Source organism: Centroberyx gerrardi, chromosome 16 (genome assembly GCF_048128805.1).
Source record: "Centroberyx gerrardi isolate f3 chromosome 16, fCenGer3.hap1.cur.20231027, whole genome shotgun sequence".
Taxonomy (NCBI): Eukaryota; Metazoa; Chordata; class Actinopteri; order Beryciformes; family Berycidae; genus Centroberyx; species Centroberyx gerrardi.
This window is the reverse complement of record NC_136012.1, coordinates 20,180,972-20,196,236: the sequence shown is the minus strand read 5'-3', so window position 1 is coordinate 20,196,236 and position 15,265 is coordinate 20,180,972. Positions and strand designations below refer to the sequence as shown.

At 39.3% G+C, this 15,265-nt stretch overlaps 1 protein-coding gene across 1 annotated transcript in view; it reads left to right on the top strand.

The window, feature by feature from the left end:
- The first annotated feature begins 1,224 nt into the window (after window positions 1-1,224).
- Window positions 1,225-15,265, top strand: part of enox2 (ecto-NOX disulfide-thiol exchanger 2) — a 168,888-nt gene continuing 154,847 nt past the window's right edge. The window contains exons 1-2 of the mRNA XM_071900279.2: window positions 1,225-1,327; window positions 14,805-14,899. The gene's annotated coding sequence lies outside the window, so the exon portion shown is untranslated. The remainder of the gene's footprint in view (window positions 1,328-14,804; window positions 14,900-15,265) is intronic.

Sequence of the window (15,265 nt, the reverse complement as noted above, 5' to 3'; positions counted from 1 at the left end):
ATATTTTAAGTCCTGCTGGCCTTCTTTTCATCTCTGACCTAATTCACTATTGCTTGGAAAGTCAGGTTCTCATCACTATACATTTAGATTCACTATGGACTAATGCAATTAGTGTGCAGACACCTGTGGATGCCTATAGATGTTTAAATCATATTTAAAGACTTAAATCATATTAACTATAAACTTCTCAGTTTCTTTGGGAAATTGATGAATATTGCCCTGCTTTAATGCATTATAGGACAACTCATGTATTGTCAATTTCATCATATCCATCTACATAATAGTCTTGTCTTAAGTTGAATTGCTACTCAAATGGAACCCGTTTAATGACTGTAGGAGAATGACAGCTTCAGAAGAGGATAACGACTTCTGAAAAATGCAGCAGATGGACAGAAATTAGCCTTCTGGGTTTTGAAAATGCCAGTTAAAGCTAAGGAAAGATGTGAGCTGCCAACTCCAATAACTTAAAAATGATATATTGTGTGTATTTCATAACAGACAGCCATCCAATTTCCTTCATGTGCGAGCATAAATAGACGAGGACTACAGTGAGGATTACACTGAATATCCACTGAAGCCCTAATCTAACAGTTTTGTATGCATTTGAGGTTGTTTATTTTCACCGACTATCAAATGCATTGCTGACTTGAAAATGGAAAATAATTTTTTTCCTGAATTTTCTTGACAGACCATCATAGGTGATGCATTCAATTTACACCAGTATTCACAAAAAACATTGTCTCAAACACACCTTCTACATCCTCAGAATGGTGTGAAAACGACATTTACATAGTGTCCACTTCAAAATCCATGTAGTCTACCATCTGCCCAGTCAATCATTTGGAGAATGACACTATCTCTAATCCAATTTTTCGGGTTACTATACGTTTATATGCTTTTATGGATTGGGCCTTTATAAAAAAAAAAATCACAAAAAAAACAATAAATATGACTCAGAATGTAACTTCACCTTAAATGTAATTTCAGCAAAATGAAAACATTACACTTCAATATGTCACTATTTACCATTTATTTGGTACTTAATATATACAGTTCTTGTAAGCACACCTCATATTGTGCACTTGTGCCTTGCTGCACCGACTTCGAAAACGCCCTAAACAGTTCGCCCATAGGGGGCCGTATATACGTCAACAAAAAGCACGTGTTTACCTCCGGCTTGCCGTACCTCGCTCCGCCATTGTTTTGACAGGTCTTGTTGCTAACCAGGGGCTTTCATAGTAACCCCACCCGCCTAAGAAGAAGAGCAGAGAGAAACTTCACGTTATCCATGGATTTCAGAGGAAACTGTCAGCGAAACACATAAAAAGTAAGTGGACAGACGCTGTAGCCAGGTTGGTGCTTTTATCTTATATGAATTCTCTATGTGCTAAAGCCAGATAACATCAGTTAGCTTGCGCTGAAAGTGAAACTGTATGGGGAAGTTAACGTTAATGAAGCACGATATGCCAAAAGTCGCCGCCAACTTACAGCTTTTGGTCAGCTAACTCCAAGAGCGCTTGGTTGTAGTTAATTTGATGCTTTATGTAGCCATGAATGCTAGTTGGCTGGCTTTTGCAGTAGCTAACTTACTTCTTCAGCCGTCCCAGACACATTAGTGATACAACGATAACAGACATTAGCTTCTTACCTTTCAACGTTGGCGCAAAACTCAACCGCGAGCACATTTTCTGTTCGTTTTCGTCGAAACGGTTTATATAATAGTGTCACGCCATGGGGACTTGAAACCATAACATAAGAACCCTTCGCCTTTTTCTTCTCGACGATAACTAACTACCTATAACTAAGTAACTGTAAGCTAATCTTTGGGCAGGTGGTTCCGCTTTCTGTTTGTCGCTTTGTAATGCGCCTGTGTCAGTGCGTCCCAAAACTTTACTACTGCTCCTTTCCTTTCGTCCTGCACCGCCACTTGATCGTCTCCTACCAGGAAGTACTGTAACTTGAGGGAGATGAGGGAAGGTTGAGGGAGAAGGGGAGAGGAGGGGACAGATAGGGCTGTTTCTATGCTTCAGCATCATAAATGAGGCACTGATGACGTCCTCCTGCCAGTAGATATAGTACAGATTTTTACTCTGTATGTACCAAGATATGTTGTCATCAAATGGCAAGTAGTTGAATTTGAAAGGTTCATTTTCTATTGGAAATTTGATTTGATTTTTGATTGATGCTTACATTTGAGAATCACACAACATTTGTTTGGGCAACAAATGTAATGTCATCTATTATTCTGTAGGTTATTTAGTGATTAATCTTACTTTTAAGCATGCTTTTTTTTGTTTTTTTTCATTTGAACATTTCAAAATTGATTAACATAACTTTTCATGTGGAATACATTTCAGCATATTAGAGACCACAATCAAATAAGATAGTTTGCATTCCAACGTAGAGACCATTGTGCAGTTTGTAAACAGTGATGACATTTTATGGGAGTGCGTGTGCATTTTATGGGCGTGCATGTGCATTTTGGCAACATAAACACTTTGCTTTATTTACATGGCTGCTATTTTTTATTTATGTTTGGGGTGGGAAGCTTTATTCAGGCCACAGTGAAGCAGATGGAAGGTTCAAATCAAAAGTTGCAGCAGTTAGATTGAGGGGACATCCATGTTTTGGATGTTGATCCAAAACTGTAGCTAATGTTAGCAGGCAGCTACATCCTGCTGTTAATGTTATGTTTATCTCTAAACCAACAAGGTCGAATTCCTATTAGTTGTCAGTATTAACAGCCTTTATCTGTAGCATTTGTAATATATTAACATTATGCTTCATATGCTTTGTGGTGCTACTTTGACAGTATGTCAAAGTATATTGTTGTTAGTTGTCATCTGCAAGTTACACAATTCAACCTACTTGGCTTTTATAGGCATGTATTTATTGACATGTATTAATTATCATAAATTTCATTTTTTACTGAGCAGTGTGATGGCATATGTTTTTGTTACATTATAACTTTGCATCTGCATCTGCAGTGAATATGCTCTCATCCAGTTCATTGCCCTCTTTCACCTTCCTGGTGAATAAATATGATCTCTCCTTTTGTTGTTGTACTGATAAAGAAATCAATGGAATGCACTGTTTGCTGCTCTTTGAGTGAGAGGTTTGTGCAGTAAAAAAGATTCTCTATATAGCCTACACTCTATATACAAGATGTACGCAAAAAGTTGTCCTGTTTCTGAAAAATAAATACGCATGTAGAGCACCTAGTCTTGTCAAACTATTGTCTGTGCTTCAGAGCAGGCTTCAGGAAGGACTGGAGGTATTTTGAGCTAAATTGTTTTCACAATAGAGCAAATTATTACGCTACTCATGGCAGATGTGACTGAACTTTAGTCATTCTTAAAGTGACACTCAGGTATCCTGGAAGGAGTCCCATGTCGGCCCAAAAATATGAAGCGCAGTTGCATTGTGCCATTTTATTAGTAGTAATGCGACAGTGCTTAAAAATTGCTATTTTGATCATTTCTGTTGTTACCTCCCCACCGCAGTATAGAAAAATGTACAGTTCTGTACTAAAATAATATCCATAAACACAAATCAATTCACATGGGGTCATGCAATTAAATGTGTGCAGAAAACGGTTCCCCAGTCTAATGTATCTGCATGGCCTTTAAACGTTTGAGAATGTCTGGTTTGCTCTAAGCAGAGAGATAGTAATAAGAGTGCTGTGTAAGCGGTATGGGAATAATAAGACTTATCAATGTGGCACTTCTCTAACTGCCTGCAAGACCAGCCTTTGATGAGGACACGAAAGCGGAGAGCTCGCCTCTAAAAAATGTGGGGGATGATTACCCCAGAAGCCTACGCAAAGACATTCATCTGCAGCAAGGCTCATGATGAGGTGCATTTCTTTAGAGAGATTTGAAGGATTACTGAGTCATTAATGGTAACGCCAATGATATAGGCTATGGGATGTCATACAGGTCTGAAGATCTAAGTCCAATAATGTGCTAATGCGTGTCTTCATAGGTATAATCCCAAATCTTGACTCCCCATTTTGCTATGAGAAGCACCACTGATTGCAAAGGTTAATCCTCCCATTGATTAAAAACTCAACATGGCTTTTGTTCTGGCCTAGTCTGATCCCCTGTTGTCAGAAATACAACTATAATCTGGGCAGGGAAAAATGAGGATGTTTGAGTTGCTTTAAGCATTTCTCAATAAGACTGCCTACCTGTGCTTGGGAATGCTGGAACTGCTTCCTAAACCAGTTCAATCAACTACCTTATGCAAACTGTAGGTTCCCTATCTGCTGCAGAGCTGTGGGTCAGTAAAGCTGAGGTTTCATCCAAGTTCTTGAAAATGTATTTCCTGTGAGGCTGTGTAGAACCTCACTAATAGTAAGGAGATGATTGAACAGAATTCCTCAGTGCAGAATGAGTGGACAGTGAAGGGATAACTCATTCATTTCTCATTCTGACTGAAACATCCAATGTAGATCGAGTATTAGACTATCTTAGGTTTAATCAAAAGACCAGGCCTTTACTGTGTAAAATATGCATGAGCTTCTGCTAAGACGGTATCCTTACCTTTTTAATGCCCACCAAACATTAAGCAGAACTTTTGAGCACAGCAGCCAAGATTACAGCCAGCCACCAAAACGGTAATTATTTCTGAGACTTTTTGGAGTTTAATATTCCAAGGGAGAGCCCCATTTCAATTATGTAAGCTGTTCTTGTCTTCTGATTATCATGTGAAAGATTGGGACTCAATCTAGCAGTTTAGCTGTCTCACTCTGCTTGAGTCTGAATTGAGCTGAGCAAGGTTGACGACTGCAGGACCTAGATGTAATAAGGGTGTCTATATCCGTCATGTCAGCAAGTTGTGCTTCATTAATCTGTCTGATTGATCCAGCGTCCAGGTGGTTCCATGACCTTGCTTTGCACAAATAAGACTTGCATCCATGTCAGTGTCACCTGATCTACTGCTCTGTTGATGCATTTGCGCTGGACTTATTGACAGCACAGGACATGGACATATGTGGACACCATTGCTGCAGTTGCTGATGTGATGTCCATCTATCACAGAGTAGAAGGCCTAGTATCATCTTACAAAATATTTCACACAGCCTCAGCCCTAATTGTGGCAGCAGGGTGAAAACATTGTAGTCTATTGCATTGTAATAAATAAGACAGGGCACAATTGAGTTGCTATAATTTATATGGGAATAAGTGAATGCCTGTTCTATACATGGTTATTAGCCTACACTCCAACCAAAGTGAAGCTGGATTTCTTCCTCTATACTACATTATACTAGCCCAGTTCATGAAATTGAAAATTATATGGTTTCCAAGCCAGTCTTTTCAATACTTTTCTTTTTACACATTGCACCGCATCAATTTCGAGAGTCTTGAATGACTTGCAGAACTTTCTTTTGGTCAGAAGTCCCTTCCAACTTTCATTTCAAATAGAATTCTTGGTTATTTGCAATATGCTGTCCTAGTAAACTGCTCTAGCAATCATCTCTTTGTTAAAAGTGCATTTGTCTGCACTACATTTCAGATCTGTCAGTTTAGTTTAATTTTGGTATGAAGTAAGGTGACCCTGGCTAGATGGAGTAGGACTAAGCTTGAATGAAAATGCAATAGGCTTACATTTGAAGTCAAAAGCCTGTTCCCTTTGCATGCAAATTTAGGTTAGCGTTCTACTTTGGGATTAGGCTAGCCAGTTCATAATGTGAGGTTGTACTGTCAGAAGAGATTAACAATGCTGACTGGTGCTTTGTGCAGTGCTTCATTGTACCTAGGACTCCACAAGCACAGAAATCAATTCTTCTCACTTAGCCGTTTTGTGATTGAGAGGTACTTAGCTCCGGAAACTCTGTCAACTTCTCAGTTTCTATAGGACATCACTTTATTTTGAAAAATCTATCTTTCTGTGATTGTGATGCTCAGTCAAAAAAGATTTGTCTGACATTGACCCACACAGTTGAATGGAGCCAGTTGTACACCTGCATGGGCATGTTTGCCAGGCCCTGCTGTACTTTAATGAAGCTGTACAGTTCACATTTATGTCTTTCATTTCAAAGCAGTGGACTTAATTATAAATCTCTTGCTCATATATGTAAAATAAACCTTCCTCTACATGTATCATCTTTGCAGACACAAGGGAAAAATACTTGTATGTCTGCTAGTTCCTTGATCAATCCCAAGATTGCACTCGCTGTGGATTGAGTTCATTAACATGCATTGCCATAACAGTACACCCACTTTCCACCATATGGTCAATATTTGTATTAGGTGAAATTGCTGTGATTGGTGGGCAGTTCCCTGCTTTCAGAGCCTGCATATAAAGTGAGTGTCATGTCCTTGATTATCAGTGTGCAGCATTACAGTAGCTGAAAGCTTGTTTACTGTAGTAAAATGAATATGTCTACAGGAATATGTCTACAGTTTTGGTTACATTTAGATCTACTGTACAGGCTTAAATGAAAACACATAATTATGCCATGTAGAATAAAATGTTCTTCACACCACACATCACATCAGTCACTACCTAACCAGATATAATTAGGACCATAACTAAACAGCCAAACTTCATAACATCTGAGTTGAGCGTGTGAACTCTAATTAGCCTTCACTCTTACAACGTTCTGAATTAATAAGCACTTGTTTTCTTTACGATGCTCCTGTCAAGAGATGCTGAAAGCTTGTCTTGTTGAGACTACAATTTGAAACCGACAGTGTTAAGTTCACATTTTAAATGTGTCACAAGGTTTTTAGCCCTGTAACAGCAGGGGCTCTAAGATCGCAATGTTAGTCGGCCGGTCGGTGGCTTCCACAAAATTCAGTGTCTGGGGGCTGTTAGATTCTTAGTCTTGTTAACTTAATGGGAAGCAATAGGCACATGTCTTTGCCAAACTTGCCAAATATGTTTTTTTTTTAAATCTCAACTTCTTCAGAGTCTTTCCTCATTCTCTGCATTGCACTTAATTTACATTTTCCATAGGCCATTTCGCATTGCATGACTTAATATGGGACAGGATCCCATCAAGTTATAGTTTGTTGCTTGATGCTAAATCAAACAAGGTCATTATGATGATATGTGAGCATGTTTTGGGTTGATACACTACCAAAGTTTACAGTTTTCAATCCCATTGAGAACAATAGTCATTGCCTGTAAAGAATGGGGAAGCTTTTTTCCATAGTGTGTTGGGAGTTTTGCCAACAGTGTAATGTTTAGACACAAATTTTGTTTGCATCAGGATCTATTCAGTGAAAAAAAAAAAAAAAATCTGTTTACATTCTTAAAAATATCTCTGGTGGCATCAGTGTAGCTAATTATTCAAGAATTTTTAATTAGGCTTACATACTAATGTAATTTTGACAAAGTAATTTGAAAAGCATAATACTGTGTAAGACTAATTCAGTGGGCTGAGAAACGGATACTACTTTCCCTATGTGATCAACAAATCAACATTTTTATGTAATAAATCATTTTTGAATAATTTAATTAACACCACCAAGGATGTTTTGAGAAATAACTCCAACTTAATTAACAACATGCACACGTGCGCACATTTATTTATATAACTTTAGTCCACAGGTCTCCATTCAATCTTTGTCAGAAATTGGGTCCGGCTGTGACATCTATTGGACACAGCTCAGTTGACAGCGAGTATGTTTACATGCATACTAATAATTCAGTCTAAACCCGATTAAGGCAATACTCAAATGATTGAAATTGTCATGTTTATCTGATTAGCTTTATCGGAGTAACTTTATAATTAGAGTATCCTCACTGACCATCTGCTTGTCAATAAGTATGGTATTTTTGCTAAAAAAAATATTTTTTTTAATTTAGGGTTACTTACTCATTGTTTTGCTGCTCCTTGCTCAAAATTGCCCCAGTGCTATTTCAATTTCATCCACTAGATCTGTCAGACTAGACTTTAGTGCCTGAAGCCATCATGCTATACTTAGTTTGGCAGATGGCATCATGTTGAGAACATTTCCCATGTTATGAACGAAATTGTTTTTGTCCCTCTTGGGGTGAGGAAGGGTGACATTTCTCATTATAGGATGTTTTATTGACCCTCAAGGGAATTTGGGAATGAAAAGAAAGAAAAGGCAGGCAGTGAGAGGGTGCCGTCTGAGCCAATCAATAAACATGCATGTATATTTTTAGTCATAGCATATCTGCCCTCCACAAAACAGCATGACGGGAAGTATTTTTTCTCTCGCATGATTGTTATTTGTTTCTTGAACAAAAATAGGAACTGGACTATGAATCAATACAGGTTCAAAAGACAAGCTTCCATTTTTGTTACTTCACCTTCAAATAGTTTGTTCTTCAAATTTTCCTTGAGGAGTTTGATATTCTTGCCTAATTGTCTGTCTCAACCATTCAACTGAAGAAATGTGGTTCAGTCCTCCACTTAGTATTATAGAAACCTCACAACAGGGAAAAGAAGTCCTCTCTCATTTGCCTTTCACTGGTTATTATGAAAGTCCTCTAATTGGGCGATGGAGTGATCTATGAATTTGGAAAGAGAGGTGGAAGACCCAGGTGCTTCTCAGGTGGTTAAAGATGGTCCTCAGGTGGTTAAATTTCCAATTTAATTTATTTTATGATGATAAGAGGGGAGCCTAAATGGCAAAACCATTTTTCTGCTTTGTTAATTCTCATTCCCCAAAATTCATAATAGAATAGTGAAGAGCGGATGAAAGTAAAATACATTTTTTGTCATTACTTTGTCTGGCTAATGCATATGGAAAGTATTTTTAATCATAGGTGAGAGTTTATCACTTGAATGCCTCTTCTGTGCCACAGAATCAGTCTAAATGATGGTGTATTCACATCATGCAGATGAAGACATTTAGTTGGCATACCAACTTAATTATGTTCACCTCCTCTCTAGAGGTCTTATGTTACCCAGCTTCTGTTTCACTTCACTCAAAATAGTTAAAAATAAATCTATTACAGAAGTTTAACCATCTCCTACCTTCCCAGGACAAGAATATACTAGCTGAAATGACATTATTGGAGCATACAGTGTATGCCTCCCAGGAAGCATACACTGATAAAAAATAGATCAGCAAACTCATACTCCAAGTGCCACATGGGATATAATATACGCATGCAGAGACAGAAAATGAATGAAAAATTCACACTGACCTTTAAGCACACACCTAGGATAAAAGTAAGCGCATTGCATTGGTTTCAGGGCATAGCCTAGTGCTAGATAACAGGTTCCATTTAGTCCTGAACACTGACCTGCCATACTGCCTACTTTTCCAGAGATAGATTGAATTTCCCTTGAAATTGGTCTAACCAGCCAACTCCAAATCAGTATCCTCCAGCATCACTCCCTGGGGTCTATAGTTTAGGCCACATGGCTTTCAGCTGAAAGCGCGGCAGGTCCATGCTGTACAGTAAATATTCTCATCAGATCTTAATGGACACTGATCTTAGATGAAGTCTGAGAAAGGTGTGAAGTAAATGAATTTCATACCCCAGTAAGTCTGAAAACTGCTCTGGCGAAGCAGCTTGTTGTACTGAAGGTGACAAGTAGGCTGCTGCACACTGCGTCATGTTAAAGAATAGTTCTGGTTATTTTCAACCTGGCCCTTATTTTCTTGAATTGATTGTGTTCAAAATTTCATCACTTATTTCACTGTAGAGCTTGACGTAGCTTCAGTTAGCCGGGAGCACTGCTGTTCAATACACACATACAAGGCCAATGTAATCTCCAACAGTTGCAATACCGCAATGGGACCTGCCTACATCCAATTTCCAATTATCCATTGCCTGAAACTTGAGTATATTGCAGAATTGGATGTGTTATTTTAACTAGCATGAGCTAAACTGCTCAAGTACTCTGAGCTGTGATTTGTTTGTGGTGGATCTGAAATTCAGAAATACAAATGATTCTGGATGTGGGCGTTCCAACTAGAAAAACACGTCAAGAATGCTTCTGAGCTGAAGCAACAAAAGCCTGTTCTTCCACTTCTCCAATATGACCTGAACACAGCAGAAAACAGGAAGCCATTAAAGTGGGCTAAACAAGGAAGTGTGTGAGCAAAACGAAAGAAGTATCAAATGGGCTGTTATAACTGAAATGTCATGAGAATTGTTCAGTTGCAGCTATTTAAAGACATATTTAACTGTAGTGTGAGTGTTATTGTGCTGAAAGGACGTGTTTTAGTCGCTTTTGTGTTTCAACTGTTGGAGATTACGTTGGCCCTGTGTGTATTGGACAGCAGCATTCCTGACGAACTGAAGCTATATCAGCTTTACAGTGAAGTAAGTTATGAAATATTGAACACAATCAATCGTCATGCTGGCAAAACTAGGAAAATAATTATCCTTTAATCCAGCACAGGGAATAGTTTAGTGCAGCATATTCATCAAACAGAATCAATTTTCAGACTTGCATGACTTTTCAAATTCATCAGCTGAACAAGAGTGTGAGTTGTGCTTGCGTTTTGTTTTGCACTGATTGCCTGATTATGTGAGGATGACCTTAGTGCTGTGAGCTTTTCAGCCAGGTTGACTGTAATTACGCTGATGAATGCCACATTCTTCATAGAGATGAATGCCACACAATGGGATGTAATTTTGTTGGTTGAACTGAACCTTCAGTTGTGATGACTTATGAGAACTTTGGCATAAATTTGAAAAAGTGGTAACAACATCATTACATACCCTTGTTTATCATGTCCAATATAAATGAGATCTACATATTTCAGGCTAATGGGAGTTGGAACAAACCTTTGCCAGTGTTTCCCTGTGTCCCAGGTTTCCTATGATTTGTTTGTTTGCTATCTATTTGTCTTATCTATCTGATTTTATTTATAGAATGCTTTTATTTTTAGGATTTCTAGAGAATATTATTCAGGATAATCCTCCGTCTACCGCTTTGACAGCTGGAAAAAATCTGCAGCATGTCTGGTTGCCTGGATTTTTCAACACACTGGACTACTGTTTATTTGTTTAAGATTTGTTTGTTTGATTTTTCCCAAAGACATTTTTCAAACACAAAAACTTACTTACTGTTCAACTGAAACAATCTTATTCTAGAAGATTTTGTAAAGATAGGCTTAGCCCTGTCAGAGTTTCTGTCTGATGAAAGATGGAGGCTGATTAGCTGCCAAGGCATTTGAAACAGCTCCAACTCTAAAGCCAGGATACAACTCTGACAGAGTTGTGAGCATGAAGCAGCCAGACATCTGGATTAAAGTGCGAAAGGATTTGACTGGTTTTCCTCCCTCAGAGCGGTGTTGGAGCCAGAGATGTAAAAACTGACACAACATTAAGGATTTTTTCCTCTTTCCTGGATGGGCAAATAAGTGAGAGTTCTACTAGCCCCAAGTATGCTGTCATTGGCTCAGTAGGCCCATTTATGATTATAAAAATGTATGATATCAACAGTTCATAATATACAACAGAATGTATGAATAAATGGGAAAATAATGATTTTGACTTGTCTTGAAACTGGGGGGAGTGCCTTTTTATTCTTGTATTCTCTTATATTGTCAATATATAGGCTAATATCAATAAAGGATCCCATTACCTGGATGGCTGAAAAATCATCTAATGTACTCCATTTTAAATAGTTCCATTTGTCAAACAAATAACTAACCTGTATATATCTAAAGTACTTTGTGTCAAAGATAACATAACTTAAAAATATAAACAGTGCTACACTGTTCTGTTTGTTGCTTGCTTTTGTCTACAAGGTGAAGAATAGAAATGAGACCCCTTTTACAGAGAAATCTGCTTTTCTGCCCCTCTGCCCTGCTACATCTCTCTGTGCTGTCAGTCTCTCCTGTATCTTTACATCGTTAAATTACAGCCTTTGATATTATTATCTGCTCTGTTTTACTGCTCAGCAGCTCCTCTGGTCCAGACTGTCCTGCTCCTCCTCAGGACCAGTCCTTTTCCTTCTTTGAAAATATTTTTCAATATTAATCTGGATTGAGGGAGCAAACATTCAGAGTCAGAGTTAAAAAGTTAATATTGACGTTATCGGTCCACTCAGTGGATACTGACTAGCAGCTAGGCTATACAGCTGCTAATCTCGGAAACTCAGCTGTATTCTGAGTAACGTTAACTGTTAGTTCTTCTTTTCGGGAATTCAGTCGGCCGTCTTCTTGGCATGGAAAAAAAATATCCCTCATGCGTGTGCAGTGGGAGGTGAACAGACGGGTCCGGTGAGAGAGCGAGTGAGCGAGAGAGAGAGAGAGAGAGAGAGAGAGAGAGTGAGCAACAGAGAGAGAGAGGGGGGGCAACAGAGAGAGCAAGCGAGAGAGTGAGAGAAAGAGAGAGAGTGAGAGAGAGAGATCATGTGGAGCAATTAGGGGCTGAGCGAATCAACGCGCTACATGCAGTTCTACGATTAAATAGTGAAAAAAAAAGAAAATTTGTGGCGGTCAGTGCTGATATTGTGGCGGCCCGCCACAAAGTTTTCTATGTGTGGGAAACCCTGGAGGGGTAGAGCGAGGGGAGATTGTCCACTAGTTAATCGATCGCGGATGGCGTCGTTCTCTCGGAAGGATAAAAAAAATAAAAATAAAAAATGCTAAAATGGGTCGCCAAATATACTTTGGCAGCCGTTAATATACCTGGGCGGCCCGCCCAAGTAAAGTCTATGTGTGGGAAACACTCTTGTTGCGAGCAGTGACTGTTTGACAAGCAATACAAACAGTACAGGATTGATTCATTTTCAACCCAAAGAAACTGTTACTACCGCAGCAACATAAGCAGCCTTTTACTTCACTTTGTAATGTAAAGTAGCCACTACCATGTCCACTCCACTTCTCTCTGAGAAGCAAAGATTACAGGCATGGCAATACATTAATTGCTAATACATTAATCAGAAACTCTTCATCAGCACCTTGCATTGGTGAAATAGCCTACTATAGTTGTGCCTTTCAGTCTTATGCTTTTATGTAATATTGTTTTGAATACTTACTACAAAGCCAATAGTGAACTTGAACTTAAGGCTTATCACCTGTTTTTGGGCACTGGCTCACCGATCCACTGGCCCAAGTCAGCATCTTATTGGCTGCAGGCCAATGGACAATCCCTATTGTCAATCCTTTGAACTATCATCTGCCTCTCATGGTGGCCAATAGACATATTCTGTTGTGTGCTGCCATACAATGATGTATAGCGATATACTCTATATAGCTAAATCTTTTTATGATCGGAAGACAACACATTCTATGGCATTTTTTAATAAATCACATTGTATAAGCAGTACTTCAGACAGCTGATCAACTAGGGAGCCAGAGAGCTGAGATCATATTCTAATAAACTGCTAATTAATTAGATCTATATGTCATCTCTGCGCAGGCTTTGGGTTGGTACAGAATCTGTACTTGTTTGATGAAGGGAAACACTTCTCTAGTGCTAGCTGAATTCAAAGGAATGGAGAAGTAGAGTATAGGAAAATACAGCCAAGATGAGATAATTGAACACTGGATATGTAGGATTTATAATAGGTGTGCTGCATTTTCTGTTAGAAGTCAAATATCTGTTTTCTGTTAAATTTGGAAATCTGTTCTGTCTTGCTCTCCACTGCTGAAGAAGATGAGTGTGATTGCAGGATATAGCCGACTCAGTGATGGTTCATTTTCCTGCCTCCTGTGTCAACTGTATTCTGCTCATGACTCTCAGCCTCAGACCTCAGCCTGGATGTGAACTGCCACGAGTGATGCTGGCCTTAGCTTACCTGGGAGATAATTGACAGCTGTTGGAGTGAGAATGAGGAGTGACACAGACAATTAAAGAGTTGAATTCAGCCTGCCCTGACCTTCTGATCAATGCACTCCTATTTAGAGCTGGCAAGCTGGAGACCAGCGCTCTTTTTCCAGACTAATAAAGACAGCACTGAGAGCAGCTTCTGGGCTGGACTGCCAATACTTTTAACACCCCCATCGATTCTCATTACTGTTAATGGTTTCTTTGCTACTGAGAGCCGGATGTTGAGGACTGCATGGGCGGGCAGGGGTGCAGATTGTGATTCGGGGCGGAGCAGAGGCGTCATGGTATGACCCTGGTCAGTACTGGGCATTCTGAAAAAGTCCCTCTCATTGTCCAGCATGGTGAGTCCTGGCTGTAACAGTGAATAGAGGATAGCCATTGTGTTGTTCATGGCTGCCTCCTGCTTCCGCTAATAGCTAATAAAGATGATAGCGTCTAATAATGTTGGACAAACAATAAGCTTGTAAGAATATGAATGTGATCCCTCTCACAAATGTGAGGAAGCAGCCTGCATATTTGTAGGATTATCCAAACACATATCTTCTCAACACCCACTCCCCCTTTGGAGATGTAACCAATGTGACGGGGTAACAAAGAGGAAAATGAAAATAAGTTGAACTGTTTTTAATCCCCTGAAAGGATTTTCTTCCTGCCGCGTCCACAGCGATTTGTAAGATGCAGTTGTTCTCCCACTCTCATGCTGCAATAAATAGCTCTGCATATTTTAGCGGACTGTGGAGCTGTGTGTTACATTCCATCCTTTGGCTCTAATTAGTGAGCAGCCCGGAAAATAATGTTTCTTTGGGGGTATATGATTCTTCTTTTGCTTATCTTAGGACAATCCTCTACAGTCTGCTGTGGTCGACTCTCTTTGAGCTTGTCCTCCTCACTCAAATGTACTGGGACTAGAGCAACATTGTCTTCTCATCATTTCAGGGCTGCGTTTCCACTTTAGACTACAACTGCTGAGTTGAAGCATCCTAAACTGAAATGCATCATATTATAACAGACTTTGTTGTCACTGCTATAGCTTCATAGCTCTGAACCATATGGAGAATTTCTATTCTTTCTATTTGCAGGCTCCAAGATGAAGCCACGCGGATGCGGTGTCGTCTTTGCAGTGGCAGGGTGGGCTGGTGCTTAGAGAAACTGTTCCATGACTGGACCCTCACAGGTATGAACCCCCTTGCCATGCATTGTCTTTTTCAATGTTGCCTTGAGCAAGACACTGACCCACTATTGCCATACCTCTCTTCACCGTAGCATCAGATTAGGTGCCACAACATTCAAAAAAGAATACTTTGTCTAGGAATCAATACATGTTGATTGCACACCCTCAGGAGACGTACTAGTCAACAATGGAAATATTTGTCAGCTCAACTAAATTCAGCAATTTATCACCAATCTTGTATTTTCAGTGTTTCTCCTTCATTTTAATAGTCTCTTTTAGGGCTGCACGATATATCGTTTCAGCATCGTCATCGCGATGTGCGCATGCGCAATAGTCACATCGCAGGACGCGCGATGTCAAGTAAGGCAA